At 34.7% G+C, this 25,843-nt stretch overlaps 1 long non-coding RNA gene across 1 annotated transcript in view; it reads right to left on the reverse strand.

Annotated features, from left to right (window-relative positions):
• Nucleotides 1-21,515, reverse strand: part of LOC121073881 — a 158,354-nt gene extending 136,839 nt beyond the window's left edge. Inside the window, exons 1-2 of the long non-coding RNA XR_005821987.1 lie at nt 21,376-21,515; nt 8,709-8,851 (exon numbers count right to left, since the gene is read on the reverse strand). This is a non-coding gene — a long non-coding RNA (uncharacterized LOC121073881). The remainder of the gene's footprint in view (nt 1-8,708; nt 8,852-21,375) is intronic.
• Nucleotides 21,516-25,843: the final 4,328 nt, after the last annotated feature.

Here is a 25,843-nt window from a genome sequence, read left to right on the forward strand (position 1 = left end):
AACAGACAAATAGCATTGCTATTTGTGAAGCTGTGATTTTACAGAAATTCACTAGAGAGGATTGCATCTTGGTGAATATATTACACGCAACCTCTTAAAAATAAATAACATGAAATCTAAAGTACCAAGACAGATTTCTATGCTCAAAGTAATAGATACTGCATATAAAATCCAAAATTCTGGAATCAGTCTTAGGAAGGACCACTCTGTAATAATTGGCAATTAACAATTAACTCCAGTTACTTTCAGTTGGAAAAATTATGCTCGTTTTTTTATAACAAAGATGATACGTGCGTAACATTAACACACACACAAAAAGGGTTACTTTTCCCACCATTCTATAATTGAAAACATACGAACAAGCAATCAAACCATCCTCTTAAAGGACTATAACGCTAACATTCCTGTGAGTCACAATGGACCCACTCTGTTGTATTCATTTTTATCAGCTTGAAGATTTGGGCTGCATTTGAAGAGCAAAATTGAAGAGCAAAGCATAATATTGACTACAGCAAGACAATTACAAAAGAGAATTTTTCCATTCAATTCTCAATTCAGCAATACTGAGCAAAAAAGAAATTATCTGTCCTTCACAAATTCGAAACCGTTGTCTTTAATAAATATAGAAAATATGTTCTGGGAAAACACCAGAGTCTTGAAGAGGAGATAACACCTCAGAGGAACCTACAACTGCAGACAGTTGTTATTTAATGTTGTGAATAGCCATGGACTTCAAAACTAGGAGGTGAAATATGCTTATGCAGGAGGATGTGGAATAATAAAAATAAAGCAATCAAAAGCAATTGAGTAGATAAGAACCATTAAAGTCAGCAGAAAAACAAAAAGGGGAGAAAATGAATATAAATAAATAGTAAACCAGTGTCATCAAAAAAAGTGACAGATAACGTTGAAGTTGGTCAGAAAGAAGAGAAGCTATTTAAATGAGAAACTAGGATGTGATGTCCAAGAAAAAACAAGATAGTCACTAAATGAGGATGAGATGTAACAGCTTTAGAAGTTAAATGAAAAAAAATTATAAAGCTCTCAATAAACACAGCAACAATACAAAGAAAATAAGAGATAAATCTAAAAAAAATGAAGAAAGGAAAATATTAATAAGATACACTGGCTAATTCCAAGGCTATTTTCAATTCCAAGTAAAATTAAATTTTCAGTTTCCCAAATAAGGAAACTACACATTAATTTCATGTCCATTTCAAACCAATTAAAAATACCCCAACATACGCTTTATGTTCAACCCCCCTACTTTAAGAGACCACTATTAAGACTCAAAAGAGAATACCTCATAGATTAGCAAATGATAAATAAAGTTACTTAAAAACAACCTTTTCTTCCTATCTCATTCTGTCTATTCTAATAAGCCTCCTCTAGCACCAATTAAGCAAAATACTTAAGAACATTCTTATTAATTATATAAGGTAACCACCATTGTTGTCAACCCCTATGGAAAATATAAGTATCTGAAACAATGGCTAGAGATGGTCTGTGGGCTACAGGTTTTACAATTGCTATTAAAGGTTATCCTTATCTAGATTATAAACTTTTTAGTGCAATGATTTCCCTCACAAGTATTTAACATTAATCACCCAAGAAGCTCTAACAAAAGACATGTTTTTCAGGACACTACTTCAATACAAATCTAACGATGTTTCTATGAACTTATCAGTTAAAAATTGAAGACACAAAAAAAGCAAACAGATCAAGCTAAGAGAATGGACTTTGAGACTTACTCTGGCAGTAGGGGCTAATTTTAGGAATGAATACTGCATTGCAAGCACAGGGCTGAGCTGCATTTCATTACACTTTCACCGTCTGTTTGTGATGTTATCACATTAATTAACACCTACACAGTGCTTGTTTTGGGCTTACAGCAAATCTCAAGAGCTAGCAGGAAGGCAGGTAGGAAGGCAAGCACACTGATGACAGCTTGGAGCTGACATGGTCATCAGGTTTTGTGTGTTCAGTTGAATTTATTTCCCCCAAATATCATAATTGCAACACTCAGTCTTAGGTCATACTATGAAAAAATCAAATGAAGAGTTTTCTAATAGTTACCTAATAATTTTATATACTCCTTGGCCTAAAGTAAAAAGATATACCAACACAGTACATCCATATATCTAAATCTATTTGTATCCATATATCTATACATATATATGTGCCATGCTGGTAGATATACGTAAGATTTATCAATTTTAAAATGATTTGTTGTCACGATGACAGCAGTGAAGCATTTAATTTCTGACTACCTGGACATCACTAGTGATGACAAGTAAGAGACAGCTTTTGCTGTTCAGAGACAGAAGAGACAAACAGTGTAGAATTTACCATTACTGAAGAATTTCCCCCTTTATCCTCAGGTTCTGTATTGCCTTTCTTCTAACAATCCCACTTCTAACGTGATTTTCTCATGTACATTCCTATATACTTTATACGCTGTTCATACTGGGTATTTTGAGAGGAAAGTGACACAGTGTAAAATCATGCATTTGCTTAGTCTCATTTGGAGCTATGGAAATGCTTTTCCTACGATCGTCTTCTGTGTATGTTTTTTCTGTAAATTCTCACATATTCCCTAAGGTTCATTCTCCTTTGGTGGAGTTAAATAGAGAAGTGACCAAAGTTTGCTCTTCATAAAATATTGGTAATATAGACCTACTTTTAGGCAGAAATAAAGGTTATTTTGAATGTTCTGTAGTCAGCAGAACTTCTTATCTTCTATCAATGATTCAATAATACGATGAAGTGTATGACTGATAGATCCAGAAAAAGAATAGTGCATGGGATGTTTACCAGCAATTTAGAAAAGTGGTGTTAATATACCCTATATTCATACCTTCCTTTCACAAGGACAAGATAACATTTAAAATTACAGGACAGTGATCTGAAGATACATGGGATTGTAAACAGTTGTGCCCAGAGTACAGACAGCTCCATCAAATATGCACATGCCAACAAATCATGGCATCATGGCAGAATTGGTAGTGGCAGAGTTGACAAACTACCAAGGAGCGTGTGTTTAGGGGATAGGTTTGTTTCAGCACTGCAATAAAGCACTAGCAACAGCTATCACAATAAACTGCTCAATGAAAGAAAAGGCTTGCAAGTCTGTCCTGAAGAAGAGAGGATTCAACTCTCAATTCTTCATGCTCACTAGAACCAGTTTAGGACATGAACAACTGTTGCACATAAGACTTTTTTTTTTTTTTTTTAAGTCAAGCTTTAGAATATTTTTCTTTTACTCAGTGCTGCTGTCCTGCAAAGACGGACAATTCATGTATTAGACCTTTCAAAATGCAGCAGTGTAACACAAGCCCTCAGTCTCACTGAGGAGGGTGACAGTAATCCAGTATGTAATAACAAAGAAAAAAGACACTATCAGATCCTACCAAACAGACTGGCTTCATTGTCAGGCACTGAAACAAAACAGTGATCCACAACAGACAATGCAAGGTTGCTCTGTGCTCAGATTTCCCTACAGCATCTATTACTTCTACTAAAAAAACAGCTTGAGAACAACATCGGAAATGACACGTATCCACCAACACTTAATTGACTTTTCAGATATGATGCCAAAACCAAGACTTCTATACATATCAGTAGCAGAAAATAAGGCTACAGTCATTTAGGTCTTTGTGTTGATGTTAAATGCTGCTTAATGATGTTTTCAAATGGTAGTCCACTGGTCTTACTTAGATCTAATTATCTGTCTACGAAAAGGAAATACTTAAAATTCCATTATAAAATATCTGTAACTTGGAAATTTTAAAGCTTCAATCCAAAACATGCCAGCTGTTAAAAGTTTTGCTGGATTGTCAGTCAAGATTATCACTTTCTTCCTGAGAGTATTAGTTTTTTGTAGCATACACTGTGCACATAAGAGGATAATACTATATTATGAGCTTCTTACTAATCCTGAAACTATCAACTTTAATTATAAAATTTCTTAATTCATTTGTCTGTTTATCTTATCAGTAGAACCATTCATTTACCTTTCCTGTACACTTCCAAAAATAGAACTTTGTTATTCATGTCACAATAATAGCTTGTAAACTGCACATAACAGCTTGAGGCACATTCTAGTTGCTGTGAGAAACACTCTCTATGGTCTGCTGTGATAAGAAGTAATAGATGTAGCTTCCAATTTAAAAAAAAAAATATATAGAAGGCTAAATTTAAATATACAAATGAATATTTCTGCGCACTATTCAAATTGCATTGTTGTGACAGATGCAGCAAATTCAAGTAGTTTCACAGGCAAATGAAATTCTGAGAACTTGTCTTGCAAACTCTACCAATCAATCGAATTTTCCTGTAAAGAACATGTGCCAGGAACTGCGAATCTTCACTGTGTAAGACGCAATTGCAACTACCATGTCAGACTATTTGCTTCTTCTGACAAGTACCTCAGGTTCATCTCAAAGTTCCACTTTGAGGTTAAAAAAGGTAACTGAACCTAGGTAGGCAGTTTTACTGTGCTTACACAAACCCCCCCTTTTAAACAGAAGAATCATTATACAAACAAAAGGGGTACCTTCAGGTTTTAATGCAGTGGATTTGGAAGGCTTTTATAATTAAATTCAGTATGAAATTCTCTCTGAATATTGCAAGGTGAACTGTGAAACATACAAATATGTAAATATACCATGGGATTTCAGACTGTAAAACTGATTTCAATGCTTAATGGAAATATATCTCAAGAAATTAGTTGAAAAAACTGAGTTGACATTAAAGATTTCTATTGCTTTTTGGATGATTAAGAAATTATGAGTTGATTGAGAAACATCAGGTGGAATTTTTACAGTATTTTTTTCTAAATGAGCAACACTATTCCTCCCCCCCCCCCCCTTTTTTTTTTTTAAGAAAAACATAAAACTTTCCAGCCTCACAGTCTAAGAAACAACACAAAATCTACTGCTTCAGGTAATAGTTCTCAGTTCAATTCTTGATTTCAAATACCATTTTTTATCATGAATCAAAAATATTGGTCATTGAATATTGCTTCATATTAAAAAATGAAAACTGGAAGAAAACTATGACAACTTCTGTTTATTTGAAAAGCTATTTCAGTTCAACAATAGCTATACCAAGCCAAGCTTGACAAGGTCAAGAATTTATTGACCTCATATAACTAGCTCCCTCAGAGATTTCTGCTATTAATGTTTTTACTGTAAAAAACACTCACTCACCTTGAGTACCCACACATAATTTAAGTTAACATATGTTATTACCAACTTCAGAGTAAACATACAGTACAAAATAAAAATAAGTCGCAGCTAAAACTCACCACCTATCACCATTAGGAGAAAGCTTGCCTCCTGGGTGAGCAGAGATCATTCAGAATTATTGAGGTTAAAAGATATCATACATTCAATTCTAAATTATAAGTAGATAAGTAAGTCTGCAATGGCAAATATGAAGAGAGGTTCCTGGACAATGAATTTTTCCTTCCTTGTGGTTCACAGTTCTGTACACTGGAATGGGAATATGCATTGATCATCCTCCATTTAAAGTGGAGCTATCCTCATTCATTACCTTTTACACTTTTATTCCCCAAGAAGTCACTGAGTGAAGCCACCAGAACACAAGCTAAGGATCCTAACCTTGCTTTAAGCACACATCACAATTCAAAGCAAGAAAAACAGTGTAATAAACTCTTGTTCAGAACTACCAGAAATGAAAGACCCAAAGGTGAAACCTATTTTTAGACTATTTCCAACTTGTGCCAACTTTCTTCCACTTTGCTAATAACGTTAAGACTAAAGAGATCAAGAAGACCAACATCCGTTTTTGCATTTCAGTATATCTAGCAGATAGGCACACAGCAGCTTTCTTCCCACTCCATCATACTACACATCTCCTACAGCAGTCAATGTGTACAAACACCCACTTGTTTATGAGAATAAAAACAGATAATTCTATAAGTTCAATTTTCCAAGCAGAATATTATTTCACAGGATAGTAAACATCTTTTAAAATAGTAATGCAGTGAGGAGTGAGGTCACTAAGTGCATACTCAAGTTCTGACTATTATTGTTTTAGTGAAAAAAAGAATATGCAATCCTGCTAGACAGACTTTTACAGTTTCAACTTATAAAATTTTCATGTCTGAGTAAAACTAAAAAAAAAAAAAGATTCTATAATGGAAGCATAAGCAAAAAATTTAGCTAGCACACTATTAGTAAAAATGGTTATTCTCCTTTTTATTACTTCCCAAAATTTTAATTAGAACTCTATCAATCAAAAGAAAAGCCACAGAGCTAAAAATAACACCAAAAAGGTGTTTCGGTTTTTATTTACCATCCTGTATCTATGAAAGGTGATTACTCCTGTTCAAGTGTGTTGCCTTTCACTTGCCACTACTGAGTCTCTTATAAGTTTTTCCAGATTGTTCATTCTATTATTATTATTTTTTTTCAGATCATTCAAGTACACAGGAGAAAAAAATATAATAAAAGGAAGAAGGTTTATGAAGCTCATGATGATAGTATGTATGAGCCTGTTTTTAGGGCAGGTACTGTCGAAAAATACTTATTCATTTAGTCATAATGAACAATATAAGCCATTGTGAGAAAGTATCGCATCTGGAAGAAAAACATGAAGCTGGCTTAAAAAGAAATGAGTAGTATACATCAAATATTCATTGTGACTAATTAGTATTCATTTCTAGTTTCTCCTAAGTAACAAAGGAACATGGCAAATGGAAAAAAAAATACAGGGACAGCAATACTTAAAATATAGATGTCACTTAGCTCACCAAACTCTTTTTTTTTTTTTTTTTTCCTCAGGCTATAAACAGCATGCCAAGAAAAATAGTTCCTGTGTGTGGTCATTTCTATGCATTAATATATTTTATAATTTTCTGAGGAGCCATTTCAACACAATGCAACAAATGCTGGAGGCAACAGTAGGCTATTTATGATTTTTTCCAACTGAATAGCTTTACTATATGATTCTAATAACTGTCAGGTCTATCTAATAGTGGAAGAACTTTTCCATTTATTAAATTCTGCGTATTTCATTAATCTAGTACATGCTCTAGACTACCTTCAGTGTTACAGTTTGTTTTTCCCCCAAGATATCTAGTAGGGAACAGCATATCAAACTTGTTCCATTATTCACCCTAAGTCTGTAATCAACTGAATCTGTTATTTCCTTTGCAAAGGCATTTCAAATTGTTGGCATTTCATCTAAACCAGGCTAGATTATTTTTATAAAGGTCTGCTGAGAAATTTCACTAATATTTGTTCAGCAGGCTAAAGTCTAGTACCTCCTGTCTCATGTCATCCTGCATCAACACAGTTTTGGATTCTTCACAGCCTCTTTATTCCACAATACAGTACCATATTTCTCAGGAATCAAGAGAACACCAAAAATGAGAAAGTCATTCTAAGAAATCACTGGTAAAACGTTCTAGTGGTCTGCACACAAATCGAAAACCGCCGTATGAAGAACTTTGTTCTACCTGTTTTGGCATCCCAGGATTATCCGAAGTTTTCAGTATGGCAAATTGCTTCAATTAGTCATGATTTTTGATCATCACATTATTAAAGGTCCAGTTACTTAATGTATTAGAGAACTTGCTGAGAAGCAGACTCTTCACAGCAGTCTATGCTATCTACGTTATCCTATGTAATCAGAAAAAGTGTGCCCATGGGGTGCCATGTTTTGGATGCTATAGGAAAGAATTGAGGGAAAAATTTTGAGAAAGTGGATGTCAGAATATCTTCAGCTGTTTTGATTTTCTTCACTGGAAAAACACTGTCTACCAGTTCACATGACTGCATTTTATACCTGGTTCCCAGGCAAACTTCTTTTGCCCCAAACTCAGCTGGTGTCACAGCTTTTCAAATGAAAAGCCAACACAAATTTTAGGTTAACATATTTATCCCATGAACACAGTACTAATGTTTTTGCAACCTACTTCTCTATATCCTTGGCCTCAAGCCATGTTTACTTTACCAGCTTTTATTTGCATACGTAGATGAACAGTGACATGAGGAGTTGACAGTCTCTAATATGGATATAAGAACAATTAAGTCACTACAGTTGTTTCAGGAAAACTCATTTTGCTGACACAATATACGCCCATGACGGATTCAGAATATGCTAATTAGTAATAGGACAGTTTTGACTAAAGAAGTTGCATTCCTGCTAGGAATACTTTCCAGGTCTAGCAGATCTGTACTCTCAAAGCCACTTGTTTTCATTTTCCCCTATTTGGCTTCCTATTTCTGCAGAAAAAGAAAGAGAGCACAGAAAATTTAAGCTTGCAAGTTTCAGATAAAGAAATTTGTAGGTGTGATAACAGATAAGAATGATCTGCTTCATAGGAAAGCTACATACAAATTTCGGGGATGAAAAAAGAGAACAAAATCAAAGACACAATACTTCCATTAATAGGACTGTTGATCGTTGTTAAGTGCAAGGGTAAATAGACATAATGAGAATCAGAAGATCACTGACAGAAATTTGATTCTTTAATCAAGCTAGACTCGAGAATTATAGACTTTAATAGGTAAGTATAGATTGGGCAAAGGAAAAAAAAATATATGCAGCTGCAACAGTGTATATAAATTATAAAATATAAAAGTGATTAAGTGGGTGGACCTGCCCCTGGGTTGATACTGACTGCTCTGAGTTGTGGCTGAGAAGCATGTATCATAGAAAGTTTCCTTTCGTCTTACCTAGCTGTGGATCAGCAATGTTCTTCATTCACATGAAGCATGCACTGTTCCCTTCAGCTCTTCTGTAGCTGTCCGGGAGGAAATGATTGGAATAGTTTTGATTCCTTTAATGTACATAATGCCATGGGGACAGAAACAGGTTCCTAAAAAGGAAAGAACAAACACAAGAATGTGTAACCCAAAGACAGGGATATCAGAGTTATTCACATGTATAGCAAAGCATATTCCTGGTTGTCTAACCATATTAGCAAACTACTGCCATTTAAGCCTCCATTCTTGCTTCTGATTTTTGGTTTCATTAATATATGATAACTTACAATTTCCTCATTTAAGCTTAAGTCTGTATATATGAAAGGAAATCTATATTGGTGATTCGAAGAGTATCTAATATTTTGTTCTCACATTCTTTCTTTTTGAAGTTCATAGCTGCAGGAGAAGAAATAAATGTTTACCGGATTCAGACAATAGCTACTGCTGAAAATTTCAGATTCTTCTTGAAAGCTACTGTCTTACAGATTGGAAGAGTAGGTTGCAACAGTAGATAAAAGTATGACGCACACACTAGTGTTTCAAATTCAAGATATTCACTTATTAAAATTCAGGATCATTGGCTGAGGAATTGAACATTTACTAATGCAGGAAATGGTAAATACCTTCAAAAAGAAAAAAAGAAAAACAAAAGAAAAACCACAACACCCTGCATAAGTTTTGGTCAAAATGGGTCTTAAAGAGAAATAATCATTTTTTCCTCCTTCAGCTTGAAAAGTTATTAGTAATTATGGGCCATGAACATACAGGTTTAATCTCTTATATAAAAATTATATGTTAGTGGCTAATATACTTTTTGTGCTTCCGTACATAGCAGTAAAATGCCAGCAGGCTTGAAAAATTCCCCACTTTCATTACATTTTTAATTTGTGATATAATCAGTCTTGTCATTCCATCATTAGCCACATGATTGTTTCGCATTATAAAAGGTTAGCTCAAACATTTCACAAAGTTTTCTCGCAGTTGAAACTAAGAAAATGACAGTCAGTAAGCCTTTTCTTCTTCTAATAATCTTTCAGAGCCAAACAACTATCTAAGTGCCTAGGAGCTAGAATCCAAAATAATTAATGGTTCTAAAGTAACAAAAGCTTTTTCCTAACAACTAAAATTACACAAAATTTGTCAGATCTTTCTCTCCATTCATTTCTCTTTAGTCCGCAGGCACATAGCTCCCTGAATTAATAGACTGATACACAAGTCAAAAGCATTGACAACTGTGTGTAGAGAGAATTGAGTAATTTTTCATTTGCAAGAGACAGAAACAGGTAGCCAGCAAACATCAACAAAATTCCAAATGTGCAGGTAAAGTACAATACACAGTCTATATACGAGTAACAGTTAGACAGTTACACAGGAAAGTATAACTAACACAGCTACAGACAGACAGGAAAGTTAGACGAGATAGACTCCAGCAATAATTCTTACAGTTCTAGTGGTTTACACAGCTCAATTCAGAATATCATTCTCCACGCGAAATAAAGTAAAAGGCATGCTTTCAGAAATTCTTTTTTAGAAAGTCTTTAAGTGTGAATTGACTCTATGATGAACCTTGTCTAACTCTTCAAGCTATCTTCTAGCTGTGCTTTCAACCAATCTCATCCCACTGCATATTCTAAGTTTCTAGGGAAGTTTTAAATGTGGATCACACAAACTTGGATACAGCATCCTAAAGTCACGGACCTTTTCTTCCGCATCTATTTTGCTATATATAACAAGTGAGAAAAGACACTGCCACTGGTAAAGGTGTGACTTCTTTTATCATACACCTAATGCTTTACATATTTCTTATTTCTTCAGATTGAAGTTCACCCTGCTTACACATTCCAGCTGCTATTTGAGAACAATTTTAGCCTGCCTATGACCAAGGAAAATATATCAAAACTCATCATGCTCTGCATAGTGTGCTGTCAGTGATAGCTATAAACTATTATTTCCTCCTGCAAAATTCTAGAAGTTACTGTGCTTGAACTAAGGGAATAATGGGTCATGAACCAAAATCAGAGTCATCACAGCTCGTTTCCAGATCTTTCAGCAAGAGACTTATACAAAGCCGAGTTCTTTTCCCAATCCTCTGCAATGTTTTTAGAAGATCTTGAAAAAAACTTAGGTGGCACATGCTGAAATGTTAACAATGCACAGAAGAGACAGCCTTACAAATTTTCTAGAAGTAATTAACATTATCTGTAATTTTCCTCACCAAAATGAAGTCGTAAATAACCACATGACCACACTAAATAACCTAAATAACCTAAATAACCACATGACTTTAACACTGACTGACAAAGGGATACGAACGAGAAAAACAGACTTTGGGAAGCATAGCAACGGAACTCAAAAAAGATTATAATCATTAACTATCCAGATGGTGCATTTACTGTTGCTTAGTTTTGGATCATGAATTAAGCACTAAAATCATAAAATCTTGATGATCTGCATATTTAAGGCTAATTTGTCTTTTCCAGCTGATCCCAATAACCACAAAATTGAATGAAGATGTATTCTTTTGATTACATTTATTTCCCCTCCTCATGTTATACTACTTCTTCAGGCTTGGACTTGAGTATTTGACTTCACTTTGACTTACTTGTAAAAATGACAATCTATTTAGTGGTCATTTATGAAAACAACAAGAAGAGCTCCTGAATTTCACTATATAACTCTTTGAAATATATATTTTTTTCAGCTTTTCAGCAGCATGATAGATAGCCACAAATACTAAAAGTGAGCAAGACAGGTGAATGTAAATGAAACACCTGTGATTGGAAAGCCTGCATTATAGATTATACCAGTACTAGTATAAACCACTTAGCCAAAGTCATGGGATTTTAAGTTTTTTAAATAGAATTTAATGTTTAAATAGCTTTTAAGTTATTAAAATAATTCATCAAGAGAATTTACAGAAGGTAAATGTTCAGTCCCAGATTGTACACCCTCCCTCCCCCCAAAAAAAACAACAACAAAAACTATTTTTATGCAGGTAAAATTCTAGATACAAATCTCTCTTACAATCCTCTAAAGGATTCCAGATATAACAGCACAAGAAAGAAATTCAATCCCATGTAGAATCCTCAACAGCTGCATCTGGTTTTATGCCCATTTTCTTCATCTTTTCTAGCATGATGTACAACTAAAACTTATACTTCTTTTAATGTTCCATCTGTTTAGGCACATTCTATAACTGTTCTGTCTGATTATGCTGACACATAGATACTGCAGCTAGCAAAACCTTAAGGACTCATCATAAAACACTATATTTTTTTGTAAATAAAGTACCAGTTAATTGAATGGTGATGAAGACAGGCATCTGAATGAAAAAGAATCTTGCAATGTGATGGATATCCTACAAGTTGCCATTGTTTCTTTGTTGGATGTTTGCCATTATACTACTGACTTCCACCACAAATATCTAAATCTTTATCCAAAATTAGTCTTCAGCTCTAAAAGTTTCCCTTTTTATTTAGAGGAAACCTTCTGGAAATGGTCTTCGGTTCTTAGCTTCATGTAAGGTACTAATTTGCTTTGTTGAGAGTATTTTCAATAATCTAATATATCCTACTATTAGCAAGATTGTTTTCTTTGCATTTTCTATATCCCTCCTGCATCAGTCTTGAAAATTTTAAAGAAAACTGGACTATCTAATATTATCTGCTGTAAATGGAATAACATCTGAAGGAACATGAAATGGCACTTAAAAATGTTATAAAGATCCTGACAACAGAAAAGAGTGAAAACCTTTATTCCTATTCAGTTGTTAACAGAGACTGTTCTGAGGATATTTTAAAAAGTTTGTTAAATTGAATTTAAAACTTAGATTTTGTAAGTGAAAATGAATTAGAGAATTTTAAACACAACTTCAGTAGATCTACTCACATAATACACGTCCTTGTGGGAGCAGGACATTCATTCTCTCAGGACATTTATTATAAACAATACACTATCTATAACTTAATGCTTGTGAATGCTGCTACTTGGTGTTTAGTATCTGAAAATATTTTCTTATTTTAAGTATCTTCAGTTATAGAAATGAATAATATTATTGGAAGTCTATGCTAAATTAAATTAATGACCATTTTTTGCCTAAAAATGTAACTAGCCTTTGACTTATCTTACAGTAAGAGTACCACCTCATTCAGCTGCCCATTTTTGCATCATAGGTAACAGACAGCTGAGGAAAAGTTTAAGAGAATTTTAACACTGATGTTTGTCCAAACAGCCTAATGAATTAATGAACATATTTATAGTAATCAGGACTAACGTGCTGAAAACCCCATAAAGTAAGAAAAGATTTGTAAAATATTTATTACACAATTAATGATTTAAAAAAAACTATCAAATTATTTTGTTCCACCTTTGTGTTGACACAGGAAGCATTACTATAATTTTCCAAAGCAACTGGGATGTAACTGAGTAATCCAACTGATTTTGTAGTCACATCTTTCCCTGTGGTTGTGACATCCTTACGGCTATTACAGACACTTCTCCACTTCTTTCCAAAACCTTTCTGACAACTTCTTGGGTTTAGCCTAGGGCAGTTTCTGTCTCTATGCTACTCTGTAAACCCATGGAGAAATTTTTCTCCAAAAATCAAAAGTTATTGGGGAACAGTATGTCCCTTTTATTACTTCCAGGACTATAACACTCTAAATGCTACTGGTATTTGCCACTATGAAGTCTGGAAAATATAGTTTGCTGTAAGTTTTTGTGCTTCAGCAAGACAGAGTCATCCCTACTAGAAGTTCGCCATCTAAGCATCTTGCTAAATTATTTTAAATCTAAAATATTGTTTTATATCCTCACTTCTAGTTCACAGATGCTCTTTATTAATCATATAATTAAGATGTTTACGTTTGTTTCTCAGGAATATCCACAATTTTTTAAATCCACAAAGAAAATATAGAATTCTTAATATAAGAAAAGTAGATAAAAAGGTTTCCAGTACAGTATCATAGCTACACAAAATCTAGTCAGGAAGTTAGTACTTTCCAGCGTTACTTATTATGCTTTTTAAATTAAAAAAAAAAAAAAAAAGAATAAATAACTAATTCCTACTCATTTCTTTGTTCCTAATAATCATTTCTTTCTACCGGAGACTTAAGAACCAAAACCAAACAAAGTATTTTCTTCTTTCAGACTCTTATACTCTGAAAGTAGCCTTTAATGAACCCTATAATGCTAAATAAGGTTAAAAGAATGTCAAGAATAATAAAACAATAAATTACAATACTTGCTTTTCAACTACTGAAAGCAAGCATACATTTCCCATTTTCTTCCTTCATTTTTCATACCAATAGATAATATCCTATTATTTGGCTTGTTTACTTCCTCACTAGGCATTCAGTTATTTCACCTGTGGTGCATCAATTGACTTCAACAGCTTAATGTAGCCCTGAGCTGCTTACAAAATCTATGCCATGAATACATTTAGTCTGAATGTTACAAGATTTTTTTAACAATCAGAACAATGAAATTCTAGGCAGTTTCTCATTAGGGAGAGGAAGATTCCAAGACAGGTTAGACAAGGAATAGCATGATGTGGTTGCTTAAAATAGAAAGATTATACTGAGCAATCCAGGAGGTTTCTTCCAGTTTTAAATTTCAAAGCCAATCAACTAAAACCGCCGTCACATATTACTTCTCCATCACTTACTGATTATCCCCAAAAAATCAAATCATTCTTTTCCTTCTGTCCCGACTAGGCTCCCACAACACTATTGTTTTTTCCTTTTTTTTTTTTTTGAAATAGGTTCTCTCTCATCATATCATACTTCACTTTCACCACATCCTAAAGTTCTATGCCTCTTTTATACCAGCTCTATTTTTTCTTTTACATTCAACTGTAGTTTATTCATTCTCCATTTAATCCTTTACTCCTCATTTCTTGATTTATATCAAGATTATTTTTATATTGCTTTTTAGACTTTTAACCATTTTTTTCCTCATTCTCATTTCCCTCTGTTTATTGCTCCTCAGCCTTTGAAGGTTTCCTATGTCAACTGATTATCTCTAAAGTCTCTCTCCACACAGCATAGCTGTAGTGACCTTGTTCCATATAAACTCTTTATGAATCCATGGTTTTTCTTTTAAAAATGTACTTAAGAGTGCTTCATAAATAATTATGTTTTTGTCTTTCAAAACTCATGTAAAATATCTCCAACGACAGAAAAAGCTGTAGATCACAAAGGCATTCCAAGGACTAGCTCACAGAAGTGAGATGCAAGGAAAGAAAGTCACTTTCTTCTCTTCATTTTTATTAAGGCTTATTTTTATTACACACCTACACACACAAAATTCAAATTGCACCTACGACAAAATTTAAAAACTTAGATATAACCACACTGAGTTTTATGCTGTATTACAGATGCAGGTTCTAGGCTGTTTCCTTCAGATGTAAGCCTGAATGGCCTTCAGATGTGAGCCGAAATTTCCATAGCCAGTTCTGTTCAATTGTAAGCACAAGATAAATCAAACCTAATTTTCCTTTCACCTATTTTTCAGTAAAAGGGAATAAGAAAACACTAAGGTATATAATTCAATCAGGTTTCACGTGCAAATAGAAAAATCTATGAGAACTGTGTTCAAAACAGAATCGAACAGTTGTGTTTAGCTGAAGTCACAGTTGCTAGGGGTCTGTAATCCACACAGGAATTTGCTTTGGTTTCTGCAAGAACATGGTTATTCTATTTAGATGTTGATATAGTAAATATAGTTTATATATAAGTTGGTACTCTAAAATCCAAAGGCAAGTAAGGGAGAACATGTCTCACCTAGAAGGCTCTTCTCTTTTTTACTACTTCACTGGTTGAGTTATTTCACTACTTTACAAGAATGTGAAAGGACCCTTTATCACAACATAATACCAAGTCAACTAAAAAAAAAATAATCTATAAAATTAGATGTATAACGTGGTTGCGTTCCAATGGCAACAATCAGTCGAGTAATTGTGTTAAACTCATCAAATCATAACTCAGTTAAACCTGGAAACAGAGACATAAAACTAATGAAACAATTTAATATTTTCTCCTTGAATATCACCTATAATCTTCACAAAACTAATAGTTCAAACCAAGCTATGGGTTATTTGAAAATTTTATGTCATCAGTACACTGTTTATTTTTTCCTCTTTTTATTAGTTAATGGTAATAGCAGATAGAATTAACAGTAGATGTTTTTCTCTGTTTTTTTTTTTTGTTTTGTTTTGTTTTTTAATCAGTAAAAATGAAATCCCTTCATCCCTTAAGAACCTAAATAAGACATTTATTTACTTTTTTTGAATGTCTGCCTGTTACATGCCCCTGTGCAACTTATGAAATCTTGGGCCAGCCAGCATTGTGCCATACAAGCACACTAAACCTCTAGAGAGGCATCATGGATGTTCAGAACACTAGCCAAAATGACAGGATTTTTTTTAGTATTTTTTTATTTTTCTTTTACCCTAGCTGACAAAAGGAAACAGACTGCCCCTCTGTCCTGGTTTCAGCTAGGAAGCTAGGATAAAGTTAATTTTCCTCCTAGTACCTGGTATGGTGCTGTGTTTTGGATTTAGGATGAGAATATCATTGATAACATGCTGATATTTTAATTGTTGCAGAGCAGCGCTTACACTGCTTGTGTAAGGATTTGTCAGCTTCTCACACTGCCCTGCCTGCTGGGCAGCATGAGGAGCTGGGAGGGGACAGAATCAGGACAGCTGATCCCAGTTGGCCAAAGGGACGTCCCATCCAATGTGGTGTCATGCTGAACAACTATATGGGATGGCCGGTGGGAGCCGGGGCGGGACCGCTCTTCAGGGATGGGTTGGGCATCAGTCAATTGGTCAGCAGGTGGTGAGCAATTGCACTGTGCATCACTTGACTTGTATGTATTATTATTACTATTATTATCATTATTATTGTTATTTCTCTTTTTTTTTTTTTTTTTTTTTTTTTTTTCTGTCCTATTAAACTGTCTTTATCTCAACCCAGAAGCTTTTGATATTTCTTTTTTCCCTGATTCTCCTCCCTACCCCACTGGGGATGCATCTTGGAGTGAACACTGTGGTGCTGAGCTGCCTAAGCTCCTTAAGCAGCTTAAGCCACAACACCCTCATATACCACTTTTTCTGACACTTTCAGAAATTTGATAAACAATAATTTGATCCATCATTAGTTATCAGCTCACAATATTTCATGTTATATCATTACTTCCTATATATCTTTACACAAAGTGTTGTGAAAAAGACAGGCAAGTAATACCTAAAGCATCCACAGTATTTCTTGCCTTTTTTTTTTTTTCCTCAAGTCAAGTATCTAAACTCTATAAGCAAAACTTTTGTAGCTCAGGCAATTGGCTCTATAACAGGGTAGTTCTTTATTCTTTCACTAGTTGTGATTAAATTATTATTTACACTGTTCAACAGACTCCATTTACTATTTTATTGCAATAGGGGCTTCTCTGGCTCTGCCAACAAGCTTTTGTTACAATTTCCTTTCGAGACTAATTCAGTAAATTATCACACATTTACCTGACTTGGATCATTTCCTTAACTCATCTGTTATTTCCCTAAAGACCACTTTCATACCCAGTGAATGTCAGCGATGTTTACTTACTGCATGGATGTCGTCGGTTCAACTCAAATGTTCATATGGCTAAATGAAAAAATTGCAAAGAAATGACATGCAATTCTTGCAGACAGACACCCACAATTTTTACTGAGTGTAGCTGTCAGATTGATATTGGTAAAATAAAATAAAACAAAATGTACATTTTAAATTGTGTTTAAATACTGAGTTGCCACAGTATTTCACAAAATCTGTGGTAGAAGCACCTTTTCTGCAATTTTGTGAGACATTCAAAATCATCTCTCTCTCTAAGCTATAGAAAGTGATGTTACTGGTTTGAAAGGAAATAGAGTTTTAAAACACCCAAGTGTCTTAAGTTGCACATAAACTGGGTAGTTAGGCCTATCATTTTCAAAGAGTTTATGGGAATTACATCTCGCCTTTCATTGGCTTTTATTACAGATGACTGACTAACTTCCAAAGACTATTTGAAAAAACAGCGTGAAAGAAGCTCAGTGTAAAAAGAAAATACACTGGATTTTTTTTTTATTATTATTTTTATTATTATTATTTTTTTCCTTCAAGCAAGGCTTTCTAACATTTGAGAGTCAATTGCCAAGAAACATTCATGACAGGAAATAATAAAGATGAAGGTTGGACCTGAGAAATTATTTTGGTTAAAGGTGGCATAGCAGTAACAGACATGGCTGTTGTTGAAGCCATAAAACAAATATAAATATATACACACATACACATTGCGGTGTTTCATAGAACTGTTTTCTGACTTTGCCTGAAATCTGAAGGTTTGTTCAGTAGCCAGATTCCACTCACCAGGCATTACCCTTGACCAAGTGGTCTACGTTGACCCACTGGAGTGTACTTCACAGAAGTTTCAGTGACAGAGAAAATGGCAGTGTATTTTGTCTCATATGAAATGAATTCCTCAGTCTAAATTCAGCTAACAAACAACTGAAGTACAGTAATCCAGGCTGGAAGGGACTCGTCCAACAAAGAGAGACAAAGACTCCCATCAAGATCAACATTTAGTGGATATCAGGAGGCTAAGCGTTTACCATATAAATTCCTTAAGGTAAAATTACAAGAAAATTCTTCACAGAGAAAGTCACTGAGTCTCCAGTTCCTTGCTCTTCTGAAAAAAATTTCAAAACCAAAGGAGGTCATTAGGAACAGTACAGATAGATTTTTACCTAGGGAAGCAATAAAAAAAAACTGCACAAAACACAAGAAGTTTCCTGATTTCTAATTTCTGTATATTTAGCCATGGGTTATGGCTAAACCAAACAAAAACAAAAACAACAATAAAAAAGGGTTTTCTTGGGTAGACAGCACTGTCTAACTCATACCCATAGCAGACTAACAGTGAGACAAATAAAGCATTTACCCCTAATTTTCTAATCCAAGAATTACGTACCATTGAGTTCTAATATATGTCAGAACGGTGTTAAAAAGATGTGTGATTTAGCACCGATCTATTTTGGAACTTCTGCTGTTTCATAAAGACACTGAACCTCTCCTCAACTCCAAACAGCAGTCGGCACATAATTACAGGAGTTTGGGATTATAGTAATTACTGAATATCCTGCTTTTAGATTTTATTTGTATTTTAAATTGAAGCTACTCATACTTAAAGTACAGCATTATGGGTCTAGTAAACTCATATGAATCCCACAAGAATTGGCAAACTTTAAAACTATTCATTTCCTGTTTTTGCCTTTCATAAAGGATTGCATGCAGATATCAAGGCTCTTTGAGGATTTGCCTCATGGGAAATAAAAAAACATGTGAAGAAAATCCAATACAACTCAGTTTACAAGGCTTTTGGTTATCACTGCAATAAATAAGTGTGAATTTGGGAGGGAAAAAAAAATCCATCTGCCAACTTTCACACTGATTCGTCTCCAAAAAAGTTACTCTTCATGTTATCTATGCTATCATTAATACTGCCTTTTTTCCAGTACTAAACTATCCAAAACCACAAACCATAAACCAAGGCTCCAGTGTGTAAAACAGGAAGAAACACAAAATAAAGGTATGATATATATATGGCAAATACAATTAAAATAAACATAGAATTGTTCATAGAAAAATCTTTTTTTTAATTTTCCCAGTAAGTAGAGTTTTGAAGGGCATGACTATTGATTTTGATTGCATGTTAAATCAGTAAATAACAATTTTCAGAAAGCAAACTTGACTAAACAATGCTAAAACTATGATTTAATATTCCTAGCAAATTTTGTTTTACTTATCATCCCAGAACTTTCCCACCTAACTTTGGAGTGAAGTTCTACTATGACATTCCATTCCACACACCTAACAGCAATCCAGCTGTAGGCAACAAAGTCTCAGAAACAAATTCCTTGAATGTATCTGAAGTAAACAGTATTCATACCCATGATACTTGTAGAATTAAAGTAGAACCCCACAATAAAGAAGCCATAGCTACAGGTTGCCTAGAGAAGCTGTGGATGCCCCACCCCTGTAAATGTTCAAGGCCAGGCTGGATGGAGCTTAGAGCAACCTGGTCTGGTGGGAGGTGTCCCTGAGCAGGGCAGGAATGCTGGAGCTAGGTGATCTCTAAGGTGTATTCCAACTGAAACCATTCTATGGTTCTATGATTTTAATCATCTGTACTGGTCAATTTATCCGCATTAAAACTTTTTTTTTTTTTTTTTTTAATTCTCTATGAATTAATTCAACAACTGAGATCTTTGGTTTAAATTCCTATTTCACCTGCTTACAGCAGGGTAAATTTGAATGTACACTCAAAGGGGTGTATGAACCTCATGCCTACAGCACTGGTGCAAAAATGACAAGGGACGGTTGGGAAGACTTTCAGATTCCAAGGCATTCTGGAAGAAATGATCTAAATGAAAGCACTGGCACTAAATAGCTAGAAAATTTGGGAAGTTCATCACTTTCCACTGGAGTCCCTCAATATCCTCATACATAAGGAGCCAGTTCCCCGTAAAGTTGGTGCTCTACATGCTGCTGCAGGTGCATCTTTATGAATACTTACAGCTACCGAACTAGTACATTCTGTATCAAAGGTATGCTTATTCCACTTAACATTTTTTTTTTTCATTCAGCTATAACAATGCTTAAATTATATTTAGGGTCACAAAGTGAGTCTATTCCTAAAAGATACTAACAATCTTTGAGTTTTAGGCCTCAGAATCACAGTTAACCTTTCAAAGGAAATTCGTTATTTAACAGACTTAAAGATATAACCTGTGTTGAACAGTAGATTCAACATCAGGAAATCGATCTAATTAGCTATATAAGGCAGGAAGGATTAGGAATTGTCAAGTAGCTCAACTACCTATATACTGGTTCTATGTAAATTGATTTGAAGCATATTCTTTTTAAAACAGATATGTTGGTTGTCCTTTTTCTGGCAATGATCACAAAGTTCCATGAAAGACAGTACCATTGATAATAGAAAGAAGGTATTATACTCTGTGCAGCATTAGATATTTTTCTTAATAATATCAGGATTTTCTGATTTAAAAGGGGATTCTTTTTCTCATTATTCAATAATCCCCATTTTGCCAATACTAAGAGGTCTCATTTTCACTTTACTTGCAAAGGAAATATGTATTTTCCTTGTTGAAGACAAACAGAATTTTCAATCCGATGCCACAAAATGGGCATTTCTCTCCAAACACGTAAGATTCTGAACATACCCAGAAGACCTTTTTTTTTGTATTTTTTCCTCACCTGATTGTGCCCTTAACAGCAGCAATATTTTTCAATGAATTCATGACGTTGATACCTTTGCCATTTATATAGGAATATCAATAACACTCTTTCCCCCAATTTTTGCCAGTCGATTACCCTCACTTTCTTGTCATTATGCTCTTTAAAAACATTAATCAATGTAAGCTAGAGAAAAATAAAACTTTACCTTGTTTTCTACATTGTTTTCTTGTACTTCACTAAGTCATAGTGCAAAATATGCTAAAATTGCAAGGAGGGAAAAAAAAACTTTTTTTTTTTTTAATGTAGGTGTCATTTAGACACAGCACTAGGTGGACAAATTCACTTAAAAAGATTTTTCTCACCAGATAGAGAAACGTCGCGACCCTTGCTATGATGCGCTGCAGCATCTACTGGTACTCTGAAGCATCAGTCAGGAAAAGCATACTTTGTCTGTCAAAGTCAGCTTCCTGTGCTCAAGCTTATCTGCAAAATATGTCATGTATTCTTTTCCTTTTCTGTTTTGAATTACATATCCAGTGTCTCATTTGTAAAGCACAGTTCTGAAGTTCTGACTGCTTTGAAGATTTTTCCTAATTCTAGGCTGACTCAGAGCTTCCTGGGGTAAGGACTGCAACGTTTAATCAGCAGTCAGCTGTCAAGCCTTGTCAGGAGTAAAGCGCAGCACTTTTAGCTAACTGCATCTTTGTTAAGTCTGCCTCAGCTTTTGAACTGCTTCATTGAAACTGGACACTTTTAACAAGCATTTTAATATCTACCCTCTCATGAATCTTTTGTTGGATTAGTCTGAAATCAGCTCTGGCATAAAAAGGAAGAGAGCAAGCTACATAATTTGATGACATTAATGAATTATCCCAGAGGTGGTAGAGGCCCAAAGGGTAAGCTGAGTGTCCTTCAGTTAAGAACATGAGGAGCAGCCAATTTCAGTGTGACTAAACCTCCTCACCTGCCTTGTCACTTTTTGTCAACAGATACTAAGAAATTGGCTATCGGGTCTTTACTTCATCAGAAGTGAAAATTTTAAATTAGTCTTTAAACTGCATCCATATTCCTCTTTACTAGGAAAACATGTCCTACCCTAATGATCGGCATCAGGCATACTTTGTCAGCTTTATCAAATTGGTTTGTTAAATTCCATTGTACCCCAAATTTCATGATCATTCCAGCTTTTTCACTAATTCTAGTGCTACAGAGTGTCTATTTTGTACTAACAAGTACAGCTTACCTGCCTCCCTATTTCATAGCTGCCTCTTTGGGTACACACAGTAATCTTAGCAGTAGATTTTCTGTACATCTTTCATTTTTCCCTAGAATCTAGTTCTTTCAGTTATGATTTAAACTCGAAGAGATAGCAAACTTTTTTGATCAATGTTCCTATTTTTCTTAGTATTTATGCCTTTCTCCTAGTCCTACTTCCCAATATCTATTGTGGATATTTGCTGTTGTCACTACTGCAAGGTGAAGTATCAATTTGATGACAATTTAAAAAAAAAAAAAAAAAAAAGCAGCTATTAGTTACTTTGAAAACATTTTTCCCTTCCTGAATGCAATGAAGGAAAATCCATATACTGAATACAGTTAAATATGAAATAAAAAACCTCAGCCAAATGGGAAACAGTTTGAGGTTAAAATTCTGACACCCATTAAAATAGCTATTTACAGAGCATTATCAATTTCAAATAAAATATTGAAGTGACTTTCTCTGCCACAAAGAAACTCTGAGGGTTGAATATATTTCATCATATTTAAAACATATGAACAACAATGACAATATTGTACTGAATTTTTATTTGATAGAGAGCTTAGCTGAATTTGCCTCAGGCAACAAGTAAATTATGTTTTATCTCCTCTCAATGTCAAGTACATAGCAACACAAAGAACAAAAATACCATACAACTTGCAAAATTGGTACTCTGTTAGAGGCAGAACTAACCATTGAATATCTGCTTACATTTTTTTCCTCCTGCAGGGTTCATTACCTGTGCATTTGAGGAAAATATGTATTGTACCATGCTGCAATCTCCCTGAACTCTGGGAAAGGGAGGATGCTGTTCATCACAACAATCCCTTCTTAATTAACCCAGTTCAGCCTGTGGCTGAACAGGCAACAGCTTGTGCATAGTTTATTTTGGGCACTTCTCAAGAGAGGGATTGGAAGATATTTTTTAGTAGAGTAGTATTTATTTAGGTACTTGGTGCCCCTGTGAGACCACTTTTTCATTTGTCCAAGCTATGAGGTATGCAGTTCCATGTTGACACTAAACATGCCAGTATAATAAATGACGAGGATGTAGTTCACACCCTGACAATAAATGAGTTCCTTCATACGTGTCTTAAATATCTTCCATTACAGGAATGTAGTGGCTGAGCTCACTAAGCCAGACTGGGCTCACTGAATCACGCAGTCCAGAATCTTTTCTTGGACAAAAGCCAGCACCAGATGCTTCAAAAGGTGGGGACTACCCCACCATACCACCGCACACACATAGCAACTCATAAGCAAACAACAAAAGTCTCTCAGAAAACAAATATAAAGATGTGGAATGTACTCTCTCACAACAGATCAACTCCTAATTTTAGCAAAGCCAGGTTGTTTAGCTTCTCAAGAATTTGAGGATGTCAGCTTCTGTAAAAGTCAGATGTTTCACAGAAATGCTGCATCCGTTTTTGACTTATGTTGTATTTTCTTGTTAAAGACATCCAGTAATAGACATATGTGCCATCTAGTTACCCATTGTGTGAAAGCATCCCTTTTATTTATTTGTTTTTGGTTCTGTGCTTCCTTTCTTTTAATTGAAAAAAGTGATTGTTGTGGTTTAGCCCGGCTGGCAGTCAAACACCACACAGCCGTTCACTCACCCTCCCCCCTCCCTCTCCGGGATGGGGGAGAGAGACGGGAAAGTGAAGTCTGTGAGTTGAGATAAAGACAGTTTATTAAGACAGGGAAAATAATAACAATAATAATAATAATAGTATTAATAGTAATAATGCGTACGAAATAAGTGATACACAATGCAATTGCTCACCACCCGTTGACCGATGCCCAGCCTATCCCCGAGCAGCCGGCCCCCCCTCCACCCCTGCTAGCCACCCCTATATATTGTTCAGCATGACGTCAGATGGTATGGAATACCCCTTTGGCCACTTTGGGTCAGCTGTCCTGGGTCTGTCCCCTCCCAGCTCCTGCTGCATCCCTAGCCTGCTCGCTAGCAGGACAGAGCGAGAAGCTGAAAAGTCCTTGGCTTGGTGTAAGCACTGCTCTACAACAATTAAAACATCAGCATGTTATCAGCACTCTTCTCATTCTAATCCGAAACTTAGCACCCTGCCAGCTACTAGGAGGAAAATTAACTCTGTCCCACCTGAAACCAGGACAGTGATTAATCCAATTCTTTTAACTGAATGACATGACCTTTTGTATCCGGCAATAATTTAGGCTTTTATTTTTATTTCAACCTGAGCAAAGTGATTAGCTGTTAACTTCCCTAAGACAGAACCATGTCAAGTGCAAATCAACTTCTGGCTTTTTACCATAAATAAAACTCTGTTGAACTGACTCTGCTTCAGTTTACACCAATATAAATTCAGGAGTTATAACTCCAAAATGCATTAAGCTGCAGCACTTAACATACAACTATAATTGTATCTTCCAGTACACTCATGATGAGAAGGAAATAAGTGATTTTCCTTTTCCCAAGTTAACTTTGGAGGCATCAAACGAAAAACAATTATCCATTTATGGAATTTCAGAATGCTATAGACATTCATTGAGAGTAAAAAGGAACACAGTTGCCCACAGAAGTCCATGAAGGGTCCTTTACAAGTTCTAAACCCAGTGCAAACTGGCTCTTTCTGTTTGATGGCCAATCATTCAAGCATAGAGGCAAGCCTTAGTTAGCTGTCTTAAACAAACGAAATAATAAAAAACCTTCAATTGGCTGTAATGTCTCCTTTAACTCTATTACAACATACCATGTAAATCTGCAACTTCATTTCTGCATTTAAAAAATAGATTTGTGTGCAGACTTCACATCTAATGAGTATTCAGGGACTCTAAGATCTGCATTATTGGAAAAATTCACCATAATGGTAGTCCAAGTTTATTATGGTCTGTTTAGTCAATCTGGCTGTAATAGATACAGACAAATTTAAGAGATTTAGACACAAGTCAATGAATTTCCATGAGATTTAATAGCTGAATTCATTGTCTTTGAAAAAATCTAGTTTTAGCATGTCATTCATTCTTTATACAATTGAAAATGGTGTAACTGTTGGAAACCTATATGTTCTTGATCTTCAGAAAATATAAAAGCATGTGTATGGACTTGATATCTATTTTGCAGTTTTTAAAAAGCAGCATATAACAAAATTGTTACTGATAAAAGTTGAGAATTTGAGCAGAAATACAAAAAAGGCAAAAATCCTGGAATAAAATCCATTGTTTTCTTAACTGTTTTACCCAATTTATTTCTTATTATTTTTTTATTATTATTATTAATCATCTTTAGCAATAGAGTTAGGAGAACAAGTCTTTGGGACTTCCGGAGAAGAGCTTGACTCAGTTAAGAAGTTGAAACTCAAAGGTGACTTTAGCAAACGTTTGTTCTTGATATAATTTTTTGTCTTCCTGAACCAGTGGCTATTTTGTACCAGACTGCTGGTGTGGTGGTCCCTGATTGTACAATGGGAAATTAATGTCAAAGATATGTCCCTCTCTTCTAGGCATCTCCAGTGTACGCACAAAGTTACTGAAGCACTATGAAACTGAAAATAGATAACTAAGTCTAGCATTTGACAGAGGAGCAGTGATAA

This window comes from Cygnus olor, chromosome 8, assembly GCF_009769625.2.
Source record: "Cygnus olor isolate bCygOlo1 chromosome 8, bCygOlo1.pri.v2, whole genome shotgun sequence".
NCBI classification, from domain to species: domain Eukaryota; kingdom Metazoa; phylum Chordata; class Aves; order Anseriformes; family Anatidae; genus Cygnus; species Cygnus olor.